The 25,197-nt window shown below is 45.1% G+C and overlaps 1 protein-coding gene across 4 annotated transcripts in view; it reads left to right on the top strand.

Annotated features, from left to right (window-relative positions):
• The window catches only part of FBXL7 (F-box and leucine rich repeat protein 7), a 354,355-nt gene that overhangs the window by 247,787 nt on the left and 81,371 nt on the right, over positions 1–25,197 (top strand). Inside the window, exon 1 of one of the 4 annotated variants that reach the window (XM_054020817.1) lies at positions 8,348–8,374. The exons of the other annotated variants lie outside the window; for them this stretch is intronic. The gene's annotated coding sequence lies outside the window, so the exon portion shown is untranslated. Of the gene's footprint in view, positions 1–8,347; positions 8,375–25,197 lie in introns of those variants that run through there. 4 annotated transcript variants of the gene reach the window in all.

Raw genomic sequence — 25,197 nt, 5'->3', positions numbered from 1 at the left:
ATTGGAACTGGACCCAGGATGCCCCGCGACCCCCTCCGTCTTCCCACAAGTCTGAGCAGCAAAAAAGAAAGAGGTGCTCTGTGGAATAGCTGCTCAGAGCGCACCGCTCCAAATAGCGCTGCAAGTGCCGCAAGTGTGAACACGCTGTTGCTCAGGCAGCTGTCAGTGTGAATGCACAACAGCGGTTTTCCTTCGGCTCTCTCTGAGCGGCGCTGTAACTGCCAGCACTGTAACTTTGCCAGTGTAGACATGCCCTTAGCTTCATGAGCCACTAACTCAGTTTCCAAAGAGGTAAACGGCTAGTCTGTTATGTTCCAGTGTATCCCATTAATAACACTTGGACTTTTATAGAATCTTTCATCTAAGGTTCTCCACACAATGTACAAATATTAACTATGCTTCACAATTTCCCTGAAAGACTAGGTAAAAATAAATACTGATTATTACACCATGATGGGTAAATCTAGTTACATTTGCTCAAAGTCACACAGCAATTCAGTTCAGAAAGAGAACTCAGAGCAGGGGACTGGGAATCAGTTCTCTTGATCACATATAGACTCTCCTTCAGTCAAGGACATTGATGATTGCAGAGAAAACTGAGAGTACAGTTATCTTTAGTGTAATTGAAATTAATCAAAGAGAATCTATTTTTAAAACCATTTAGCTTTAACCCACTGGTCTGAAGAAAAATGTCTGTCTTTCTGCCATTATTCCAACTAAGTCTCCGCTTTTTGCGGATGAAAACCTCTCTTACATTCAAAGATAAAATGAACTGGGAGGATTGTAAATTAATTCCTTTTTCCCCCACAGATTTTGTTTCCTTTGTCCTTTGTCTCTCTTGTTCCTTTGAACATCAGAGAGTCTAGATCAGTTTCATCAGACTCCATTCTCACTCCAAGTAGTCTTTTATAAGTCCTGTTTCTCTTGCCTTCCCTGGTTTCACATCCATCTCTGGAAAAGTTGGTGAAAGTTTTTGGCAATTTTGAGTTACTCCGTAGACTTGCTCCATCATGCCCCTCTGGCCCCTAATGCACCTGTTCTACAGTCCACTCATGTAATAGAGGATGCCACTTGATACTTTACCACTAGGAGTCATCGTGTGCTTCCTGTCTTTGTGCTGTGCAGTCTGTCTGGAGCTCTCTCCCTTCCAACCATTGGGGCATTATATCTCAACTGAAAAACTGCCTTTTCTCTTTAGCTTATGACTGGGGCCGTGTAAGTCATTTTGTGATGGTCTGAATGATGAATGCTACATAAAAGTAAACTCTTAACTGAGCAGTCAAAATGATTCAGCCCCTTGTAGTACTATTTCTAGCAGAGAACAATTTTACTGGTCCAGCTGTGGCTTTAAAACTTCAGAGTAGTGGTTTTAAGTATCATTCTTTAAGTTGTATGCAACATGTGGCAGGGCGCTGCAGGGGAAGCCCTAATCAGCTCTGCCACTACAGCCCGAATCAGGGGAAATGGGTTGGGGCTGGAGTGGCAACTAGCTAGGACTGGCCTGGAAACTGGTGACACCTGCCAGCCTCGTTAACAGGGGCTAAAAGCTCGGTAGGAAGTGAGTCGGGGGGGGGGGGGGGCACAGAAGGAGCCTGCTACCTGGTTGCTACTGAGGCCTGTGCTAGGCCAAACCTGTAAATAATCTGTAAATAGTTGAAGCTTGGTGGTGGGGACCAGACACAGGAATAAAGAGCACGGGTGTTGCACCAGCTTGATGTGGTCCTGACTCATTGGGGAGTGGGGCCAGGAGGCTGAACCCAGCGAGGTGCGGTGAGCACCCTGTTACACATCGAGACTTGTCCAGGATTTGAAAGCCACCACCAGGGAGTGGCAACCTGAGAGAATGGAGGGCACGGTGTAGTGGCTGGCTAAGGAGCAGGAGGAGCTGCAGAAGACCCTGCAGGCTTTCCAACAGTCCCACCAGGCTCAGAGGCAGGCCTTACTCGTGTGGCAGGCTGAACAACAAAAAACCCTCCAGGACTCTATCTGGGAGCGGGCCAATATACAGCAGCGGCTCCTGCACCGGGTGGTGAGTCCCCCGAGCGATGTTGGAAACCGCACAACAGGGCTGGGTCTCTGTAAAATGGATCCCACCAATGACCCCGGCACCTTCTTTTGTACTCTCAAACGGGTAGCCATGGGCGCGGGCTGGGATAAGGCGACGTGAGCCCTAGAATAGCTCCTTATCTGGCTGGTGAGGTGAGGCGACCTATATGGCCTTAAGCAACGACCAGGCCAAAGATTATGAGACAGTGAAGGCGGCTGTCCTGGACCAGATGGGGCTGTCGGCCGAGAAGTACAGGTAAAACTTTTGGGTGGCCCGGTGGATGGGGGGGTTTGCGGCCCTGAGCTTCTGCCCAAAAATGGACCGACTGGGCTACACAGTGGCTACGGCCCAACACCCAGATGGTGGGAGAAATAATGGACCAGGTGATTCTCGAGCAATTTGTGCAGGGCATCCTGGAGAACATGTGGGTATGGGTATGGGTCTGGGTCCGGAGCCACCAGCCGACGACTGTGGCAGCCACCATCAAAATGATGGGGAGTATGCCGAGGAGGACTTTCCCCGAAGGGAGGTGCGGACAGGCCGCAACCTGGACTGGGGGAAGAAGCCCTGAGAACTTCCCCCCAGAAGAAGCCTGGAGAAAAAGAAGGAGGAAGCTCAGGGGGCCCCCAGTCGCCCAGGTCAACTGATCTGCTGGCAATGCAGGCAGCAGGGACACAAATCCCGGGATGGAGTGCAGGCCTGCCGAATTTTGTGGTTGGACGGGTGAGGGAGAGAAGAAACAGGGGAAAGGGCTAGGAACCATCCCCATACGGGTGGGGAGGAAGCCCCAGAGGGGTTTGGTCGATACGGCCTCAGACCGCTCCCTCATTCAGCGTGGGTTGGTGAAACCGCACTGGTTCATCCTCGGGAGACAAATGATGCTAGAATGCATCCACGGGGATTGGAGGCCCTGTCCCGTGGCGCAGGTGCACGTGGAGGTTGGGGGGCAGATTCGCCTGGTAATGGATGGGGGTAGTAGATGCGCTGCTGTACTCTGTTGTGCTGGGGACAGATTGGGGGCCCCATCCCAAGGGGGAAAACAGCCATGGGAAGAGACCCTCAGGTGGGAGGAGGGAGGAGCCCCCAGGAAAGGGGGGGAAAACCCTATGCCCAGCTGCCCCGGTGAGGGGGCGGGGCAGGACCCAGGTCTCCAGAAGACAAAAGCAGGTACTAGACAACAAAGCCAGAGAGAAGACAGGAAAGAAGGGGAGAGCGAGTGACCGAAGGGGTGCCCCGCTGTGGAAATCCCAGGAGAGGAGGTCCAAGGTTTAAAGGGGGAAGGCCCCAGGGAATGTCTGCAGGGGGATCCTCCAGGCAATGAGGGCCAGGCCCCCTTGGGCTTGGTACCTACACCAGAGGCCCAGGACAGCCGGTGGGGAGGCCAGGCCCACCCGACACCCCTGACAAGCAAGAAGGAGGAGCAGCCAGGAGGGCAACCATCCGGTTGTGATTGGTGTGCGGACCTCTGGACAGAAGTAGAGCTGTGGGTCGGTCCACCCCCCATGACTTTTGTGGGTGGGCAACAGACAAACCCTGTGAGGAGGATCCAGGGGACCTCCCAGCGGAGGGCAGTAGGCTGCCCCAAAATCACCTCCCGGGTAGGGGGAGAAGGAGCAGAACCAAGCCCTGTCCCTCCCCCCGCCCCCCACAGTTACTTAGATGGGGAGGTAGAGGTATGTGGCAGGGCACTGCTGGGGAAGCCCATATCAGCTCCTGCCACTCCAGCCCCATTCAGGGGAAATGGGTTGGGACTGGACCACTAGCTGGGACTCACCTGGAAACTAGCCACATCTGCCAGCCTTGTTAACAGGGGCTAAAAGCTTGGGAGGAAGTGAGTCGGGGGTGCGGGGCACAGAAGGAGCCTGCTACCCTGTTGCCACTGAGGCCTGTGCTAGACCAAGCCTGTAAATAATCTGTACATTGTTGGAGCTTGGTGGTGGGGACTGGACACAGGAATAAAGAGCACAGGTGTTGCACCAGCTTGCAGTGGTGAGCTCATTGGGGAGTGGGGCCAGGAGGCTGAAACCAGTGGGGCGCAGTGAGAACAACACTTAAATTAACTCTTTAATTCTTTAGAAAGTAAAAGTAAGTGAAACTGAGCCTGCAAAGGTGCTGTGATACTTCTGGACTGTTCCACAGAAGTGCGAGCAAGTTGGATTTGCCAATGTGATGCCCTATGGACCCCAAAAAAGATCATATCTTGATTGCCAGTATGGCTGAGTGCCTGGGAATGGATGCCACGTATGAGCCACATATGTGGAAAATGCAGAATATTGTTTGGTCATATAACAGTTAAAATACAATTATGGAGCGGGAGGAAAATGTTCCCAGTTAATTAGTCCACTTGGTGTTTTATCCTTAAATTTGAAACCATAATTGGATCAATCAAAGTAATACCTATACCCAAATTTGTTGAACCAGTAGTAATAAAAAGTTGACCAAGCTTTTGCTTTGAGGCTATGCAGTTGCTTCCCAACTTCACAACATGCCTAGTACTAAATGAAACCTACACCTAAAGTCTTTATTAAAATAAAATACAAATCACCTAGCTCATATCTGAAAAAAATCAAATATAGTAAATAATCAAGTGGAACAAGTATAAAACCAGTCAGCTGGTGGGATCAAATAAATACAGTTGGGTAACACCATAAGAACATAAGAACAGCCGTACTGGGTCAGACCAAAGGTCCATCTAGCCCTGTATCCTGTCTAACGACAGTGGCCAATACCAGGTGCCGCAGAGGGAGTGAACCTAATAGGTAATGATCAAGTGATCTCTCTCCTGCCATCCATCTCTGCCCTCTGACAAACAGAGGCTAGGGACATCATTCCTTACCCTTCCTGGCTAATAGCCATTAATGGACTTAACCTCCATAAATTTATCCAGTTCTCTTTTAAACGCTGTTATAGTCCTAGCCTTCACAACCTCCTCAGGCAAGGAGTTCCACAAGTTGACTGTGCGCTGTATGAAGAAGAACTTCCTTGTATTTGTTTTAAACCTGCTGTCCATTAATTTCATTTGGTGGCCCCTAGTTCTTGTATTATGGGAATAAGTAAATAACTTTTCCTTATCTACTTTCTCCACATCACTCATAATTTTATATACCTCTATCATATCCCCCCTTGTCTCCTCTTTTCCAAGCTGAAATGTCCTAGCCTCTTTAATCTCTTCTCATATGGGATACGTTCCAAACACCTAATCATTTTAGTTGCCCTTCTCTGAACCTTTTCTAATGCCAGTATATCTTTTTTGAGATGAGGAGACCACATCTGTACGCAGTATTCAAGATGTGGGCATACCATCGATTTATATAAGGGCAATAATATATTCTCTTTCTTATTCTCTATCCTCTTTTTAATGATTCCTAACATCCTGTTTGCTTTTTTGACTGCTGCTGCACACTGCTTGGACGTCTTCAGAGAACTATCCACGATGACTCCAAGATCTTTTTTCTGATTCGTTGTAGCTAAATTAGCCCCCATCATATTGTATGTATAGTTGGGGTTATTTTTTCCAATGTGCATTACTTTACATTTGTCCACATTAAATTTCATTTGCCATTTTGTTGCCCAATCACTTAGTTTTGTGAGATCTTTTTGAAGTTCTTCACAGTCTGCTTTGGTCTTAACTATCATGAGCAGTTTAGTATCATCTGCAAACTTTGCCACTTCACTTTTTACCCCTTTCTCCAGATCATTTATGAATAAGTTGAATAGGATTGGTCCAAGGACTGACCCTTGGGGAACACCACTAGTTACCCCTCTCCATTCTGAGAATTTACCATTTATTCCTACCCTTTGTTCCCTGTCTTTTAACCGGTTCTCAAATCATGAAAGGACCTTCCCTTTTATCCCATGACAACTTAATTTACATAAGAGCCTTTGGTGAGGGACCTTGTCAAAGGCTTTGTGGAAATCTAAGTATACTATGTCCATTGGATCCCCCTTGTCCACATGTTTGTTGACCCCTTCAAAGTACTCTAATAAATTAGTAAGACACGATTTCCCTTTACAGAAACCATGTTGACTTTTGCCCAACAATTTATGTTCTTCTATGTGTCTGACAATTTTATTCTTTACTATTGTTTCAACTAATTTGCCTGGTACTGACATTAGACTTACCGGTCTGTAATTGCTGGAATCACCTCTAGAGCCCTTTTTAAATATTGGCGTTACATTAGCTATCTTCCAGTCATTGGGTACAGAAACCGATTTAAAGGATAGGTTACAAACCATAGTTAATAGTTTCGCAACTTCACATTTGAGTTCTTTCAGAACTCTTGGGTGAATGCCATCTGGTCCCGGTGACTTGTTAATGTTAAGTTTATCAATTAATTCCAAAACCTCCTCTAGTGACACTTCAATCTGTGACAGTTCCTCAGATTTGTCATCTACAAAAGCCGGCTCAGGTTTGGGAATCTCCCTAACATCCTCAGCCGTGAAGACTGAAGCAAAGAATCCATTCAGTGTCTCAGCAATAACTTTATTGTCTTTAAGTGCTCCTTTTGTATCTCAGTCATCCAGGGGCCCCACTGGTTGTTTAGCAGGCTTCCTGCTTCTGATGTACTTAAAAAACATTTTGTTATTACCTTTTGAGTTTTTGGCTAGCCATTCTTCAAACTCCTCTTTGGCTTTTCTTATTACATTTTTACATAGTTCCCCTTTTTGAAATTAAATGCCACAGTTTTGGGCTGTTGAGATGTTCTTCCCACCACAGGGATGTTAAATGTTATTATATTATGGTCACTATTTCCAAGCGGTCCTGTTATAGTTACCTGTTGGACCAGCTCCTGCGCTCCACTCAGGACTAAATTGCCTCACCCCTTGTGGGTTCCCGTACCAGCTGCTCCAAGAAGCAGTCACTTAAAGTATCAAGAAATTTTGTCTCTGCATTTCGTCCTGAGGTGACATGTTCCCAGTCAATATGGGGATAATTGAAATCCCCCACTATTATTGAGTTCTTAATTTTGATAGCCTCTCTAATTTCCCTTAGCATTTCATCATCACTATCACTGTCCTGGTCAGGTGGTCGATAATAGATCCCTGATGTTATATTCTTATTAGAGCATGAAATTACTATCCAGAGAGATTCTATGGAACATGTGGATTCCAATTGTAACATTCAGTTTTAAGATATTGTTATGGATACAAGTATTTATAGTTATAGCAATGCTTATAAATATGATGTAAAATACGGTGTATACTAAAGGATTGGCAAGAGACAGAAAGAAAACAGGCGTTGGAATATGCCATCATACTTTGTCATGCAAAATGATGACAACACCCTTGAAAATATTTTATTCCCAAGAGTGTTGAGTGGGGGAACTGCTAAAACACCTATGTCCTAACTGACTCAGCACTTCAAAATGCAACAGGCAAAATTGATGACAAAGCTTTCTAATGATTTCTAAATATTGATGCTAAGCTTTGAGCAAAAGTCCCTTGAAAACCCAGATAAAAATATGCTGACATTAGGACATGGTATTCCCCATAACCTTCCACTCAAGAAAAATAAAGTTTATGTTAATGAATAATTTAGGATGCTACACATATGTTGAACTATGGTACTAAAAGGTGGAAAATTGCTAATGATAAATATAAAGGCTACATTTTATTGGTTTAATGTTAATAGTTCATGACAGTGAATGTTGAATGGTGAAAGGAGAACTGAGTTGTGCTGATGTAATATTAATGTTTTGTAATATAGAATGGAGAATGAAAAACAAGTTATGAAAGTTCGGGTAAATATATAACTGGGTATGTGGATTGATAGATGACGCAGAAGGACAAATTAATATATAAAAAACAAGTGACCCATGGCCCAAATTGGAGACCACTGGTCCAGAGACTGAAATGAGCATTATGTGCCCACTCTAGATCTCTTCTCAGGAGTCTATCATAGCCTGGGACTTTCCCTCAACATTGGGAAAACCAAGATGCTCCGCCAGCACAAGTTGTCTCTTTTCTCCCACAACTTGTCATTGGTGGTGACATTTCCCTTATCTTGGTAGCCACCTCTCCCAGACAGCCAATCTTGATGTGGAGATTGAACATAGAATCAGTTGGGCCAGTGTATCCTTCAGAAAGTTGCTCTGTCATGTCTTTATCAGCAGAAATCTGTGGATGGAAATGAAGATCCTGGTGTACAATGGAGTAATTATCCCCATTCTTCTTTATGGGTTTGAGACATGGGTGACATATTGAAGCCGTCTTAAGCATCTGGAGTGGTACCAACAGCGCTGCCTTAGGATGATTCTCCGTATCAGATGGGAAGACTGTTGCATGAATGCCAGCGTTCTTTCTGCAGCTAACATCACTAGTGTTGAGGTGAAGATTATGAACCATCAGCTTCGCTGGGTTGGCCATTGTGTGCAGGTGGCTGATACTCATCTTCTGAAGCAAGTTGTCTTTTCTCAATTTAGTCATGGTAAGAGGACACACGGGGGACAGAGGAAATGCTACAAGGACACCCTGAAAGTCTATCTTATGGAGTGTAACTCTGCCTTAGTGGGTCACAACTGAGGATGCCAAATTCAGGATGAACTGCTGAGAAATAGGGCAAATACAACCCAAAACTGGTGGTTATTCTTTTATAAGATATACCAAAGCAGCCACAAAAGTAAACTTCTGTTTCACCACACTGGCTAACAAGAACACATAAAGGCAGTTTCCTCAGGCATTCCAGTTCTTATATCACCACCAAAAACACTGGATTCAGAGATGAGTGGTTCTTTACAACCAGTCTCATCAAATAATAGGTTCTTCTGATCCCAAAGTACCCAGCCACACACCCAGGACAATATATAACTTAGCTCTTATCCAAAAATTACTCCTATGATAATCCTTTAGTATCTAAAATCTAAAGGTTTATTCATAAAAAGAAAGAAAGAAAGGTGAGAGTTAAAATTGGTTAAAGGAATCAATTACATACAGTAATGGCAAAGTTCTTGGTTCAGGCTTGTAGCAGTGATGGAATAAACTGCTGGCTTAGGTCAAGTCTCTGGAGTACATCCACAGCTTGATTGGGTCATTCAGTCCTTTGTTCAGCGCTTCAGTTTGTAGCGAAGTTCTTCCAGAGGTAAGAAGCAGGATTGAAGACAAAATGGAGGTGTTTCCAGGGCCTTTTAATAGCTTTTGCCATGTGGAGGGCATTCTATTGTTCTTACTGTGGAAAATTACAACAACAAGATGGAGTTTGGAGTCACATGGGCACGTCACATGTTCATGCCCAAATTTCCCTCAGTCTTTGCAGGAAGCCATTACCTACACTCCAGACAGCACGTTTACATGACAGTCCAGTCAGTGTAGATGGGCGTCTCCCATGGTCCATTGTCAACCAAGTGTTTCTTGATGAGCCACTTCATTTGAACAGTCCCTCCAAGATATGCTGGCTAGCTACCTTGTGGGCATTACCCCAGGAGCAAACATTTGTATAGAGCCAATACTTATAACTTCAAATATAAAAATGATGCATGCATACAGATAGCATAATCATAACCAGCAAATCATAACCTTTTCATAGACACATCACTCAACACCCTTTGTACATTATTTGCTGCAAATATAGAACAGTGGTTGCAATAATGATCTATATGGTCATATTTTAATCAGATAACCTCACAGGGAGGCACTATCCCCATGAATTGGGAAGAGCTGGCTGGCAATAGACTGCAATGGTGTCGCATCATACATCAAGCCTCAGCCCATTTTGAAGAAAATCACCTTGCTCAAGAGGCTAAGAAACGGCAGAGGAGCAGGGAAAGGGTACAGCATCCTGGCCAGCAGTTGTGCTCTCTCCAAGCAACCACTTGTCACATATGTGGAGAAACCTGTAAAGCACAAATTGGACTCCTCAGCCATCTTAAGTTTCATCAATGACTTTTCTCTCTGGCAGATATCATCCTCATATCGAGGGGTAGCCGACGATGATGTGTCCTGGGACTATGGAACTTGGTAACTTGGGCCCCCTACTTTATTTATCTTATTATGGTTCATAGGTATATTATTAGAAACTATAAGTGACAATGATACTGTCTGAAAATATATAAATAAAGGTGAAAATTTGATTAAGCTAAATTGAGTGGAATTGTGCCTCGGTTTCCCATCTTACAGGGTAATGCTGTTCTATATTTCAGCAAAATAGCGCATTTGGGCCTGATTCAAAGCTCACTGAAATCAGTGGAAAGACTATCAGGGGCATTGGATTTGGGCTTTTATCTAGGAATACTGGGGATGAGCATTCCCTAGAAGTGTAACGAATTTGAGGGTCAAATACCATTTTTTCCCATTGCTATCTACTGTCGTTCCTTTCATTGCACATCCCCATTCACAGGGGTCGTGAGAGAATCCCCCTTCCCCTCCTTGCAGCATTGAACAATTTGCCAGACCTTTAGTGGCCACTGTCGGAGAGAGTTTGCTGGACCCGTGCTGTTCCCGTATGGCAATTTCCAACTTCCCTTATCAGTTGCTTACTACTTCACAGTATTCTTATGGACTGTAATGTGTAATGGAAACAGATTAAAGTGGGCTTTTATTAAATAAAAATAATGAGCTAGATGATGGCAGCAGTTTGAAACTGGAGTGGTTGCCCTTGCAGAACAAATTGCTGGTTGAAACACAACAGGGCTGTTGGAGATGCAAAGTATTTTTATTTTTCTTGGGCACTCTTTCAAAGCATGCCTGTGGTGGAAGCTTTGTGGGCACTGTGCCTGTGGAAAAAAGGTTGGTTTTTTTTTCATTCTAAGATTACTGTTACTGGGTTTTTTTTGTTTTTTTTTGTTTTTTTTTCAAGCTAATCAATCAGACGTGAACCGGATGGCTCGGGGAGTGCTAATGAGCTACAGAGCCTTTCATCTCTAAATTCTGAGTTAAAATTCACCCCTACATTGGAACAAAAGTTGTTGCTGTCTGTGTGATAGCCTGTGTCCAATGTGTTGTGTATCATATTTGTTGGCTGATCTCTATCCTGTCTGGTTTTTGGTAGAAACACAGGCAGCCAGAACTTGGAGAGTGCTCTAAGAAAGTCTGCTTGCTGGGTAAACTGGAGGGAAAAAGAGAGATACATAAATGGTGGATGATGCCAGTCACACATGACTCCCTAAAATGCTGACAGAAATACCACTTCAGAACTTTTAGTTATAAATCATTATAATCAATCCTCTGATTCCCTGATGAAAATCCATGAAATCATGAGTGCCTCACAAAGGCTTCCAGCTTTACTCTTTTAAAGAGACCTTTAGTCCCAGTTAACATACAGCACCCAGAAGTTACCTCTAAGGGCTTTTCTGTTTTTTCTGCTCAAAATGACAGGCATCCAGCTACCATACTTTGGCCTCTGACATAACGCTGTAATTGCTGATCTAATTGCTCTTACACTTTGTTTTTGTTCATAAATCCCCTCCATTGAGTAATGAAAGGTTGGAATTTCTATGTTAATAAGGCAGACAGTACAAAAATGATGTAATGATTGAACATGGATTTTTCATAGTAAAGGAGTGAAGTCAAATCTCTGTTACCCAGTGATTGCAAATGACACCCGTTCCCACTGAGCCTGCCTCTTCAAGGTGCTGAGGGCCTGCAATGGGGGACTGGGCATCATTAGCTCCCATTGAAGAGTTGACTCTTGACTCTTGGAAGGTTAGCCCTTCCTCCAATCAGTAGTGCACTCGCTATCACTTCAAACTGGGCCGGCTCCAGGGTTTTTTCCGCCCCAAGCGACGAAAAAAAAAGAAAAAAAAAAAGCCGCGATCGCGATCGGCAGCAGCTGCACTGCGCTGCTTTCTTCTTCAGCAGCAATTTGGCAGCAGGTCCGTCTCTCCGAGAGGGACAGGGACCCTCTGCCGTATTGCCGCCGAAGAGCCCAACATGCCGCCCCTTCCCCTCGGCCGCCCCAAGCACCTGCTTGCTAAGCTGGTGCCTGGAGCTGGCCCTGACTTCAAAGCCTGCAAAGTTCTTTAGGCCAGGGGTTCTCAACCTTTTTCTTTCTAATGCCCCCCTAACGTGCTATAAAATTACATGGCCCACATGTGCCACAACTTTTTGTCTGCATGTAAAAACGAGGCTGGCATTAGGAGGTAGCTAGCAGAGCAACTACCCTGGGCCCCATGCCACGCGGGGCCCCGCGAAGCTAAGCTGCTCAGGCTTCAGCTTGAGGCTTGGTTGGCAGGGTTCGGGCTGGTGGGCCTTTGGCTTTCTTCTGTGGGCCCCAATGAGTCTTAATGCTAGTCCTGCTTGGCAGACCCCCCGAAACCTGCTCACAGTCCCCCCACTCCACCCCCACAGGGGGCCTCGGACCACTGGTTGAGAACTGCTGCCTTAGGCAACTAATTTATCCATGTTATCACCTTTTGGCTGGGAGTTGTTTGAATCACTTGAGAAATTAAGAATAACAATATGTTGCTTAATTAATCATTTTCTTCTACAGACAGCGATGTGGGTTATATGAATCAATGGGACACAGTAGGCCACAACACAAATCTGAAGGACTTGACTCGGTTGCTAAAATACACAAGTAGCACAAAGGGACAGTAAGAGCTTGCAGATGCAGCAGTGTTCATTAACTGGGGCTCCTAGCTGCCCAAATTTATTTTCAGAGTTTGATATATCTGAAACAACCAAGTCTCAATTGTGTTTTCTCTACTCTGTGCACCTTTCCTTTTCTCCAAGTTCAATTATCATTGTGTGGTTTAGATTCACTTCTAACGTAGAACCAGTTGTGACCATTCCAAGAGTTCACAGATGTCTGGATTGGGTTTTTGGTTCAGGCCTGTTTAATATGTTTATTGATAAGATTATTTATATTTTGGGAAGAAGAGAGTTGTTTAAAACATAAGAAAATGCATATTAAATTGGGAAGTACATAAGAACATAAGAACGGCCGTACTGGGTTAGACCAAAGGTCCATCTAGCCCAGTATCCTGTCTACCGACAGTGGCCAATGCCAGGTGCCCCAGAAGGAGTGAACCTAACAGGTAATGATCAAGTGATCTCTCTCCTGCCATCCATCTCCACCCTCTCACAAACAGAGTTTAGGGACACCATTCCTTACCCATCGTGGCTAATAGCCATTAATGGACTTAACCTCCATGAATTTATCCAGTTCTCTTTTAAACGCTGTTATAGTCCTAGCCTTCACAACCTCCTCAGGTAAGGAGTTCCACAAGTTGAAGTGCGCTGTGTGAAGAAGAACTTCCTTTTGTTTGTTTTAAACCTGCTGCCTATTAATTTCATTTGGTGACCCCTAGTTCTTGTATTATGGGAATAAGTAAATAAGTTTTCCTTATCTACTTTCTCCACATCACTCATAATTTTATATACCTCTATCATATCCCCCCTTAGTCTCCTCTTTTCCAAGCTGAAAAGTCCTAGCCTCTTTAATCTCTCCTCATATGGGACCCTCTCCAAACCCCTAATCATTTTAGTTGCCCTTCTCTGAACCTTTTCTAGTGTCAGTATATCTTTTTGGAGATGAGGAGACCACATCTGTACGCAGTATTCAAGGGAAACAAAGTAATGGCAAATTCTACTTCCAAAAGTAGGGAGTGGGGGCGCTCGTTTTGTCACACACATGGGTTTGAAACCAGAGCAGTTTTAAGTTATACTCATTCTTAATATATACAGAATAATTAAATTTAAGTGAAAACAAAGCCCTACTGCTCCTTCTTTTGTTTGTAGACACTGGCTACATGTGAGAAGCTGTTTTTTTCCCCTTAACTGCTTCAATAAAGAGCAGACTGCATTAACAAGAAACTAATTTGCTTGTGCATCATTGGCACTAGTTGAAAATGGGCCTATGTGTACACTCTGGCTGTTGTCAAGGTACACAAACAATATTAGCTTGGTGATGTGCCTCACTGTGATTTGTTTGGTGTTTTTCTGGCAGTGGTATTATTACTCTGGGTTTTTTATTTTCTTCCTGCCTATCTTTCAAGGTATTTTCAAGGCCCCTACCATAAAAATATCTGAACACCACCTTAGTTGTGTGTGTGAGTTCTAACCAGTGGGCAAAAGACAGATTGCATTACATAAAGATAGAACCTGACAGGGTACTGTATTAAATATGGAAATATGTTAAACATGATACAGAAGGGTCATTCAGTTCCACAATGTGCACAGACTGCACACTTCTTTATGCCATGTTCTTGGAACAGCAACACATGTCCTTATAGTCAACATTCAGTTACTGAAACTTCCTCTACCCATGGCTGCTCCATCATGTACAACACATTCAAAATGTAGAGGCTGGCTCTCACTTCTGTGATCACAGTAAGACTTCTTTCCCTTGGCTGAAGTGATGGATTGGTTGATGTAGGGTTACCATATTTAACAAATAAAAAAAGAGGACCCTCCACGGGGCCCTGGCCCCGCCCATTTCACACCCCAGCCCCGCCCCTTCTCCGCCCCAACCCCGCCCTAACTCCGCCCCTCCTCCCTCCCACTCCCAGCTACGCGAAAAGGGCTGCCCGAGCGCTACCAGCTTCATGGTTTGCTGGACAGCCCCCAGACTCTGCGCCCCCGGCCGGCGCTTCCCAAGCGCAGCTGGAGCCCGGGAGGGGAAGCGCCCAGCCGGGGGCGCGGGGTCTAGAGGCTGCCTGGCAAACCGTGAAGCCGGTAGCACTTGGGCTTTGGGCAGCCCCTATGCCTCTGGACCCCGCGCCCCTCGCTGGGCACTTCCCCTCCCGGGCTTCGGCGGCGCAGGGTCCGGAGGCATGGGGGCTGCCCGAAGAGTCAGGGGAGGAGCAGAGCCACCGTGCCGGCTTCGGGCAGCCCCCATGCCTCCGGACCCTGCGCCGCCGGAGCCCGGGAGGGGAAGTGCCCGGCCGGCGGCTGGGGTCCGGAGGCAAGGGGGCTGCCTGAAGCCCATAGCGCTCGGGCAGCTCAGCTCTTAAACAGAGCCGAAGAGTCAGGGGATGAGCAGAGCAGCCGCGGGAGGGGAAGTGCCCGGCCAGCATTTTCCCGGACATGTTCGGCTTTTTGGCAATTCCCCCCGGACGGGGTTTGATTGCCGAAAAGCCGGACATGTCCAGGAAAAACCGGATGTATGGTAACCCTAGTTGATGAGATGGCTCTATTGCTATTTAAAGCCCTTGTTGGTGCAGCTCTTAGCTACATCAGAAACCACCTCTGTGGGCCTCAGACACCTCCCAAGGTGGTGAGTCCTATTATGTGGCCATAGGGTGACCAGATAGCAAATGTGAAAAATCGAGATGGGGGTAGAGGGTAATAGGTGCCAATATAAGTAAAAGCCCTGAATATTGGGATATTACTGAATATTGCCATCTGCTGTGGTGGGAGCTGGAGGGGGAAAAAAAATTGACTTTCAGCACCACTGTGTAATTCCAATCATAATTAAGTCAGTGGACCTATATTGATTTCAGTGGATTTACATGGATGTGAAAGTAGAATAATATAGTGTTGAATCAGGTCCAGAATGATGATTGATTTATTATTTCATTGTAAACACAGGGTTTTGTTTCCCTAGGAGATCTTTCTGGATGGTAGCTGCCAGGGCCGGCTCCAGGAAGCTGGTGCTTGGGGCGGCCAATGCAAAAGGGTGGCACGTCCAGGTCTTCGGCGGCAATTTGGCGGCGGGTCCCTCAGTCCCTTTTGGAGCAAAGGACTCTCCGCCGAATTGCTGCTGAAAAATGAAAGCGCCGCAGTGGAGCTGCTGCTGAAGTGCCGCCGATCGCAGCTTTATCTTTTTTGTTTTGTTTTTTTTCCTGCATCGCCGCTTGGGGCAGGAAGAAAGCTGGAGTTGGCCCTGGTAGCTGCACAGAATATTAGTAGAGCCCTGTGCGGATACAAAATTTGTATGTGCATCCAATCTGTGATCTGCAAACATGGTCCGTGGATATAAAGTGGATATCCGCAAATTTGCAGTGCTCTAAATTTTAGACTTCACTTTAACACTAGTTATCGAAAACATTCATCAAAAGCCAAAACCAGCTCAAAAATACTTTTGATTTTAGAGTTTCATTATAAATCCAAAGCTTGGACCAGAGGCTTCCTAACCTTGGCAGCGTCATTTCAGTGAATCTAGATTAGTTCATGGTTATAGACGGAAAGCACGCAAAATTAGATATTTGTCACAAGGCTGAATCCAGGCAAAACTTAAAAGTTAAATGAACCTAAAGCTGGTAATGAAGCCAAACTAAGCCCTGGTCTACACTATGAGTTTAGGTCAACTTTAGCAGGGTTAAATCGAATTAAGCCTGGACATGTCCACATGATGAAGTCCTCTCTTTCGACTTAAAGGGCCCTTTAAACCTGTTTCTTTACTCCACCTCTGACGAGGGGATTAGCGCTAAAATCGGCCTTTGCGGGTCGGATTTGGGGTAGTGTGGATGGAATTCGACGTTATTGGCCTCCGGGAGCTATCCCACAGTGCTTCATTGTGACCGCTCTGGACAGCACTCTCAACTCACATGCACTGACCAGGTAGACAGGAAAAGCCCCGCGAACTTTTGAATTTCATTTCCTGTTTGCCCAGCGTGGAGAGCACAGGTGACCATGCAGAGCTCATCAGCACAGGTAACCATGATGGAGTCCCAGGATCGCAAAAGAGCTCCAGCATGGACAGAACGGGAGGTACGGGATCTGCTCGCCATATGGGGAGACGAATCAGTGCTAGCTGAACTCCGTAGCAGTAAACGAAATGGCAAAATATTAGAAAAGGTCTCAAAGGCCATGACGGACAGAGGCCATAACAGGGACGCACAGCAGTGCCACATGAAAATTAAGGAGCTAAGGCAAGCCTACCACAAAGCCAGAGAGGCAAATGAAGGTCTGAGGCAGAGCCGCAAACATGCCGCTTCTACGCGGAGCTGCATGCCATTCTAGGAGGTGCAGCCACCACTACCCCAACCATGTGCTTTGACTCCGTCAATGGAGAAACACGCAACAGGGAAGCGGGTTCGGGGTACGTGGAAGATGATGATGATGAAGATAGCTCAAAGCAAGGAAGCGGAGAAACCGGTTTCCCCAACAGCCAGGATATGTTTATCACCCTAGACCTGGAACCAGTAACCCCCGAACTCACCCAAGGAGTGCTCTCAGACCCTGAGGGCACACAAGGGACCTCTGGTGGGTGTACCTTTGTAAATATTACACATGGTTTAAAAGCAAGCGTGTTTAATGATTAATGATTAATTTGCCCTGGCAATCGCGGCCAGTACAGCTACTGGAAAAGTCTGTTAATGTGTATGGGGATGAAGCAGAAATCCTCCAGAGACATCTCCAGAAAGCTGTCCTTCATGTACTTCCAAAGCCTTTGCAAAAGGTTTCTGGGGAGGGCTGCCTTATCCCGTCCGCCATGGTAGGACACTTTACCACTCCAGGCCAGTAGCACGTAGTCTGGAATCATTGCATAACAAAGCATGGCAGCTTATGGTCCCAGTGTTTGCTGGCATGCAGAAACATCCATTCCTTATCTCTCTTTGTTATCCTCAGGAGAGTGATATCATTCATGGTCACCTGGTTGAAAAGGGGTGATTTTATTAAGAGGGCATTCAGAGGTGCCCGTTCCTGCTCGGCTGAACAGAAATGTTCCCCGCTGTTAGCCACGTGGTGTGGGGGGAGGAGTGAAGGGATCATCCCAGAGAATTGTGGGGGAGGGGGTGGGGGTGGGGACAGGGTAGTTGGGTTTGTGCTGCATGTTAACCCAGAAACCCCAGCCCCTCCTTTTACATTGCAAACCCATTTTAAATGGCCAACCCAATGGGTCCTTGGTATGGGAAATAAGGGCGCTACTGTTTGAAACCATTCCCACATGTCATGTGGGTTAAAAAAGCCAAAAGACTGTGGCTTACCATGGCTGCCTGCAAGCCGAATTCTGTTGCCTGGCACCGCGTGAGTGATCTCTCACACCAAACCGGCAGGCCCTCAATATAAAAGGAAAAATGCGACCTTGTAACGAAAGCACATGTGCTGTGTAATGTGAACAGCAAAATGTAACGTGAAAGAGTGTACCCATTGTTCTCTAAGATGTGTCTTTTTCAACCACCTCTCCCTTGTCCTCCACCAGCTGCAAATGTTTCTCCTTCACAGAGGCTAGCAAAGATTAGAAGGAGAAAACGGCAGACTCTGGATGATATGTTCACGGAGCTCCAGATGTCCTCCCATGCTGAAAGAGCACAGCAGAACACGTGGAGGCAGTCAATGTCAGACTACAGAAAAGCACAATATGAACGAGAGGAGAGGTGGCGGGCTGAATCACAGGATGAACAGAGCAAGTGGCGGGCTGAAGATGATAGGTTGCATCAGCTTGCAGACAGAAGGCAAGAGTCGATGCTCCGGCTGCTGAAGCATCAAACTGATATGCTTCAGCATATGGTTGAGCTGCAGGAAAGGCAGCAGGAGTAGAGACCGCCGCTACAGCCCCTGTGTAACCAACAGCCCTCCTCCCCAAGTCCCATTGCCTCCTCACCCAGACGCCCAAGAACACGGTGGGGGGGCCTCCGGCCACCCAGTCACTCCACCCCAGATGATTGCCCGAGCATCGGAAGGCTGGCCTTCAATAAGTGTTAAAGTTTTAAAGTTTTAAACTGCAGTGTGTCCTTTTCCTTCCCTCCTCCCCCACCCCTCTCGGGCTACGTTGGCAATTATTCCTGTAGTTGTGTGATGAATTAATAAAGAATGCATGAATGTGAAGTAATAATGATTTTATTGCCTCTGCAAGCGGTGCTCGAAGGGGGGAGGGGAGGGTGGGGTGGTTGGTTTACAGGGAAGTAGAGTGAACCGGGTGTGAGGGGCGGAGGGTTCATCAAGGAGAAACAAACAGAAGTTTCACACCGTAGCCTGGCCAGTCACAAAACTCATTTTCAAAGCTTCTCTGATGCGCACCGCACCCTGCTGTACTCTTCTAACCACCCTGGTGTCTGGCTGCGCGTAATCAGCGGCCAGGCGATTTGCCTCAACCTCCCACCCCGCCATAAATGTCTCCCCCTTACTCTCACAGATATTGTGGAGCGCACAGCAATAACAATGGGGATATTCTTTTCGCTGAGGTCTGAGCGAGTCAGTAAGCTGCGCCAGCGCGCTTTTAAACGTCCAAATGCACATTCCACCACCATTCGGCACTTGCTCAGCCTGTAGTTGAACAGGTCCTGACTACTGTCCAGGCTGCCTGTGTACGGCTTCATGAGCCATGGCATTAAGGGGTAGGCTGGGTCCCCAAGGATCACGATATGCATTTCAACATCCCCAACGGTTATTTTCTGGTCCGGGAAGAAAGTCCCTTCCTCCAGATTTCGAAACAGACCAGAGGGCCTGAAGACGTGAGCATCGTGTACCTTTCCCGGCCATCCCACGTTGATGTTGGTGAAACGTCCCTTGTGATCCACCAGGGCTTGCAGCAGCACTGAAAAGTACCCCTTGCAGTTTATGTACTCGGTGGCTTGGTGCTCCGGTGACAAGATAGGGATATGGATTCCGTATATCGTCCTACCACAGTTTGGGAATCCCATTGCAGCAAAGCCATCCACTATGGCCTGCACGTTTCCCAGAGTCACTACCCTTGATATCAGCAGGTCTTTGATTGCCCTGGCAACTTGAATCACAGCAGCCCGCACAGTAGATTTGCCCACTCCAAATTGACTCCCGACTGACCGGTAGCTGTCTGGCGTTGCAAGCTTTCACAGGGCTATCACCACTCGCTTCTCAACTGTGAGGTATTCTCATCCTGGTATTCTGGCGCTTCAGGGCAGGGGAAAGTAAGTCACAAAGTTCCATGATAGTGCCCTTACGCATGCGTAAGTTTCGCAGCCACTGGGAATCATCCCAGACCTGCAACACGATGCGGTCCCACCAGTCTGTGCTTGTTTCTCGGGCCCAGAATCGGCGTTCCACGGCATGAACCTGCCCCAGTAACACCATGATTTGCACATTGCTGGGGCCCGTACCTTGTATGAGGGCTGTGTCCATGTTAATTTCCTCATCACTCTCGTCGCCGCGCTGCAGTCGCCTGCTCGGCTGGTCCTGGTTTTGCTTTGGCATGTCCTGGCTCTGCATATACTCCAGGACAATGCGCGTGGTGTTCATAGTGCTCATAATTGCCGCGGTGATCTGAACGGGCTCCATGATCCCAGTGCTATGGCGTCTGGTCTGAAAAAAGGCGCGAAACTGACGAGGGAGGGAGGGGCGACTGACAACATGGCGTACAGGGAATTAAAATCAACAAAGGTGGCTGTGCATCAGGGAGAAACACAAACAACTTTCACACAGAATGGCCCCTCCCAAAGATTGAACTCAAAACCCTGGGTTTAGCAGGCCGTTGATTTCACGGGGGGAGGGGAAGCAAATGTGAATACATCTCTTTTTTACATCTTAAGCTGGCAGCAGACAGTGCAGCATGACTGATAGCCCTTGGCATCTTCTGGGTGCTTGGCAGAAGATACTGTACTACGACTGCTAGCCATCATCGTCAAGACGGTTCAATGGACTGCCGGCAGGACTGAGTCTCCAGGAGACATAGCACGTCTGCCGAGGTGCCTATGATTGAACTGGAGTACGACGTAATACACCATCTACTGCCAAAAGGCAAGGGGCTGCTGCTGTGTAGCAATGCAGCCCCACGTCTGCCAGCACCCAGATAGCCGATGAAGGGCACCAGTCATACTGCACCGTCTACTGCCAAAAGGCAATTAGCTGCTACTGTGTAGCAATGCAGTACCACGTCTGCCGGCACCCAGATGACATATGGTGACGGTGAGCTGAGCTGAGCGGGCTCCATGCTTGCCGTGGTATGTTGTCTGCACAGGTAACCCACGTAAAAAGGCGCGAATCGATTGTCTGCCATTGCTGTGACGGAGGGGGAGGGGCCTGACGGCATGTACCCAGAACCCCCCGTGACACAGTTTTGCATCATCAGGCATTGGGATCTCAACCCAGAATTCCAATGGGCGGCGGAGACTGCGGGAACTGTGGGATAGCTACCCACAGTGCAACGCTCCAGAAGTTGACGCTAGCCTCAGTACTGTGGATGCGATCCGCCGGCTTTATGCACTTAGAGTATTTTATGTGGGGACACACACAATCGACTGTATAAAACCGATTTCTATAAATTCGACCTAATTTCATAGTGTAGACATACCCTGAGGCTTTCTGTTCCTTATACCTCACTCACCCAATCATCTCCCTCGCTCATTTGTGGATTCTGGATCTTTGGATTCTCTTACATGGGGTCCCAGGTATGGTAGGACAGTAGTCAAGAAACAAATGATGGCCGCAAGCCAACCTGACATGTGGAAGAGGTGAAATTTGCAAATCTGTGGTTAGGGGCATATTGCAAATGCCCAAGATAATTAGCTAGCTAGACTTAACCATTTCTCTGTTAAGCTAAATTCATTTAGCTTCTTAAATCTATCACTGAACAGCATGTTTTCTAATCCATTAATCTTTCTCGTGGCTCTTCTCTGAACCCTCTTCAATTTATCAATATCCTCCTTGAAGTGTGGACACCAGAACTAGACACAGTATTGCAGCAGCATTCGCAGCAGTGCCAAATACAAAGGTAAAATACCCTCTCTACTCCTACTTAGGAGTCCCCTGCTTATAGATGCAAGGATCACATTAACCCATTCAGCCACAGTGTCATACTGGAAGCTCATATTCAGCTGATTGTCCATCAGGACCCCAGATCTTTTTCAGAGTCACTGCTTCCCACTATAGACTCCCCCATCCTATAAATATGACCTGCATTCTTTGTATACATTTACATTTGGCTGTATTAAAAGCATATTGCTTTCTTGAGCTCAATTTACTAAGTGATCCAGATCACTCTGTATCAGTGACCTGTCCTCTTCATTATTTACCATTCCCCCAATCTCTCTCTCTTGTCCAAAAACTTTATCAGTAATTTTATGTTTTCTTCCTTTTCATTGATTAAAAATGTTAAATGGCATGCTGCAAACCGATCCCTGCCAGACCCAATAAATACCCACCTACTCAATGATGATTCCCAGTTTACAATTAGATTTTGAGAGCTATCATTTAGCCAGTTTTTAATTTATTTCAGGTGTTCATTGTTAATTTTGTATTGTTCTAGCTTTTTAATCAAAATGTCATGTGGTACCAAGCCAAATGCCTTACAGAAATCTAAGTATATTTCATCAACAATATTACCTTTATCAACCAAACATGTAATCTCAACCAAAAAAAAAATAAAGTTAGTTTGACATGATCTATTTTTCATAAACCCATGTTGATTGGCATTATATGAGTCTCCTTTTGTTCTTTATTAATTGAGTTTCAGCATCAGCCACTCCATTATCTTGCCTGGGATTGATGTCAGACTGAGAGGTCTGTAATTATCCAGGTCATCCTGTTTACGCTTTTTAAATATTGGCACAAACATCAGTTTTCTTCCAGTTTTCTGGAACTTCCCCAGTGTTCCAAGACTTATTGAAAATCATCATTAATGGTCCAATGAGCTCCTCAGCTATCTACTTTAAAACCCTTGGATGCAAATTATCAGGACCTGCTGATTTAAAAATGTCTAATTTAACATCCTTTTGCAGAATGGAAGGAATGTTCTCCTATAATATGATTACATCATACATGCACAACCCTCCAAATACTATGTCTAAGATAATGGCCACTGTGGTATCTGGGTACAGAAGTACAATTAAAAGTAGCATTGTACTTGACCCAGTGGTCTAATCTGTCAAGTTAATTTTTTTTCTCCTCATCCTTGTCATGGTGCTGCTTTTCTTCCTCTTTTCCCCATCCTTTCTTTCATGAACTGGTGATGGGGGAATATCACTAGTAAGGGAGGAGCTCACTGAAGAGGTGAATTTTGCATTTAGATCCCAATGCTGTGAATCTGTTACTGGATCTGGTGTAAAGGTGAAAGGTGCTGAATGTGGAAAGCTTCTCTTTATCCATGGAATAGATACATTGTGGTGTTTTAGGCTTCTCCACATTGTCCTCTGACTCGGAAAGATGATCTCTGGGGTTGAGGGTATAGTTAATCAGATAAATCTGTGGTAACTATCTAGTGACAGCTGGCAAATGCTAACTTCTTAATGGCTTCTTTTGTAGACCATTGACTCCTTGGACAAACTGAGATTTTTAACTAGGCTGCCAGTCATGTTACAAAGGTACTTGTCTGGTAGGCTCTGGACTGAGACCACTAACTCATATCCTATATGTCACCAAATAGCCAGCAGAAAGTAAAAATAAAAAAGCTTATATTCATTAATGTGCAGAACTATTTTTACGCTAGCATCCTGGAGCTGTAAGTACTCAGTTTCCTAAGCCATCTGATTCCCAGGAGTCATATTTAACTTTAGCTTCATTCCAAACTGAGACTGGTTTAGGAATTATGGGTAGAATTATTGTTTGCAAAATGGAAAATGGCAAAAAAAAAAAGACAATTAGAAATGTAAATAAAGGAAAGTACAAGTAAAAATATACTTGTTTAAAACACTGGCAAGTAGATATGTATATTTATATTTTAGTTAGAGATACATTTTGTATACATAATATTTCAAGTTTTTTCTCCCTACCTTTAGATAATAATGAAATACTCTTTAAATTACTTTGATTCTCTTACGTAGTTCTCAGTACCATAGGAACTCATCTGTAACTGAAGAATGAATACAAGAAAATTCAGAAGATATAAATTTCTGTCTAGTCTCTGCAGGCAAATATTACGGGAAAATAACTTACATCTGCTTTGCTTGCATTCCAATTCACAGTTTAAAGCAGCTAACCACAGAATTCAGTTCTGTTTCGCGAGGATTAAAATGGTTTTAACAAGGCCATTTTTGCCTAATTGGGATTGACATTTAAGGCAAGCATGCTGGAAAAAAAGGCAGCAGAGAGGATAAACCCAGCCAAATACTGGAGTCCTGACATTACTTTTGGAAAAAATAATAGAGCTGATTGTCATTCAGCCTCTCAAGCTAATCTGTGATTTAATTGCTTCCTAAGAGCTTTATTCTTGTATGGAGAGTCACAGTCAAAGCCAAACTACAAATAGGGCCTCTTGATGGAGAGTTTGGGGTATTACCGTTACCAGACTGCTAGACTTTTGTTTGCACCTATTTAACCATTCCAACATCGCACTTTTAGTTAAACATTTCAGGAAAATGAAGATTAATTTATGCTGGAAAATCCCATTATGAATGCAAAAATGCATGTTTGAATTCTCCTATCCTTTTTAAAAACAATTGTAGCTTTAATAGTTCTTTGTCATTTGTTTTTTCATTTACAGAGTAGTATGGGCTCCCCTTGCTGGCTACATTAAGAATTGCAAATCCACAGAATTAATAACTAAAAATTGTATAGTGTTATCAGCTGAAACCCTGTTTAATTTTGTTAGCAAAACTGGTATAAAGCATCTTTTTTTTTTTTAATCAAGTGGTGGCTATTTTCTAAATCTAAAAGCAATACACCTTTCCAAATACAGGATACCATGCATGGATGTCATGTAAATGCTTCTAACAAGGAAAAAAAAAAAGGCTCCTAATAAAAGAAGCAATATATCATAAATAGTACTTTAATTTGATAAAATTGTGGTTGCATGTAGATTTAGGTATTAAGCATTCCAAGTGCATTCTCTAACTCTTTGCTGTTGGCTTATCCCCTGTCTTTCCTCACTCCTTACGCCTTCCTTCCTATCTTCCTGTGTGTTTCTGTATTACTGTATTGTTTTGACACTTTTTTTCTGTAATTAATATTATGTCAGGATATAACTATAGGCATGTATAAAGGCATAACCAGTGTGTGGATTTGGTCGTGCTTAGTGCAGCAGCAGCTAAGCAATTAACCATTTGACGGTGCCCAGAAATATACTTACGCTGGCAAAATAATTAATGTCAAAGTTCTAACTTTGCACTGGATTTTTATGTAGCTGGGTGATTAACATTGAAAATAAAACTCAGCCCTAGAAATGTGCCTATTCACATCAGGGATGAATTTGTGCAATTGATTTTTATAGGAAGATTTGAGGGTACGAGCTGTTTTAAATTGAAAAAATATTAATTATAACTTATAATTATACCAATTTTGCTTTTTGTATGGAAGAATAAATTCTCATTTTTTCCTAAGCACAAAATGATAGGATCTAAAACATTTCACAAGTACAAAAAATCTTGTTAGGAAAAAGTTTAGCCACATAAAGGTATGCAACAGAGATACTCAACCTCCTC

This window comes from Malaclemys terrapin, chromosome 2 (assembly GCF_027887155.1).
Source record: "Malaclemys terrapin pileata isolate rMalTer1 chromosome 2, rMalTer1.hap1, whole genome shotgun sequence".
Taxonomy (NCBI): domain Eukaryota; kingdom Metazoa; phylum Chordata; order Testudines; family Emydidae; genus Malaclemys; species Malaclemys terrapin.
The sequence above is the reverse complement of the archived record's forward strand: the minus strand, read 5'-3'. Positions and strand labels throughout refer to the sequence as shown.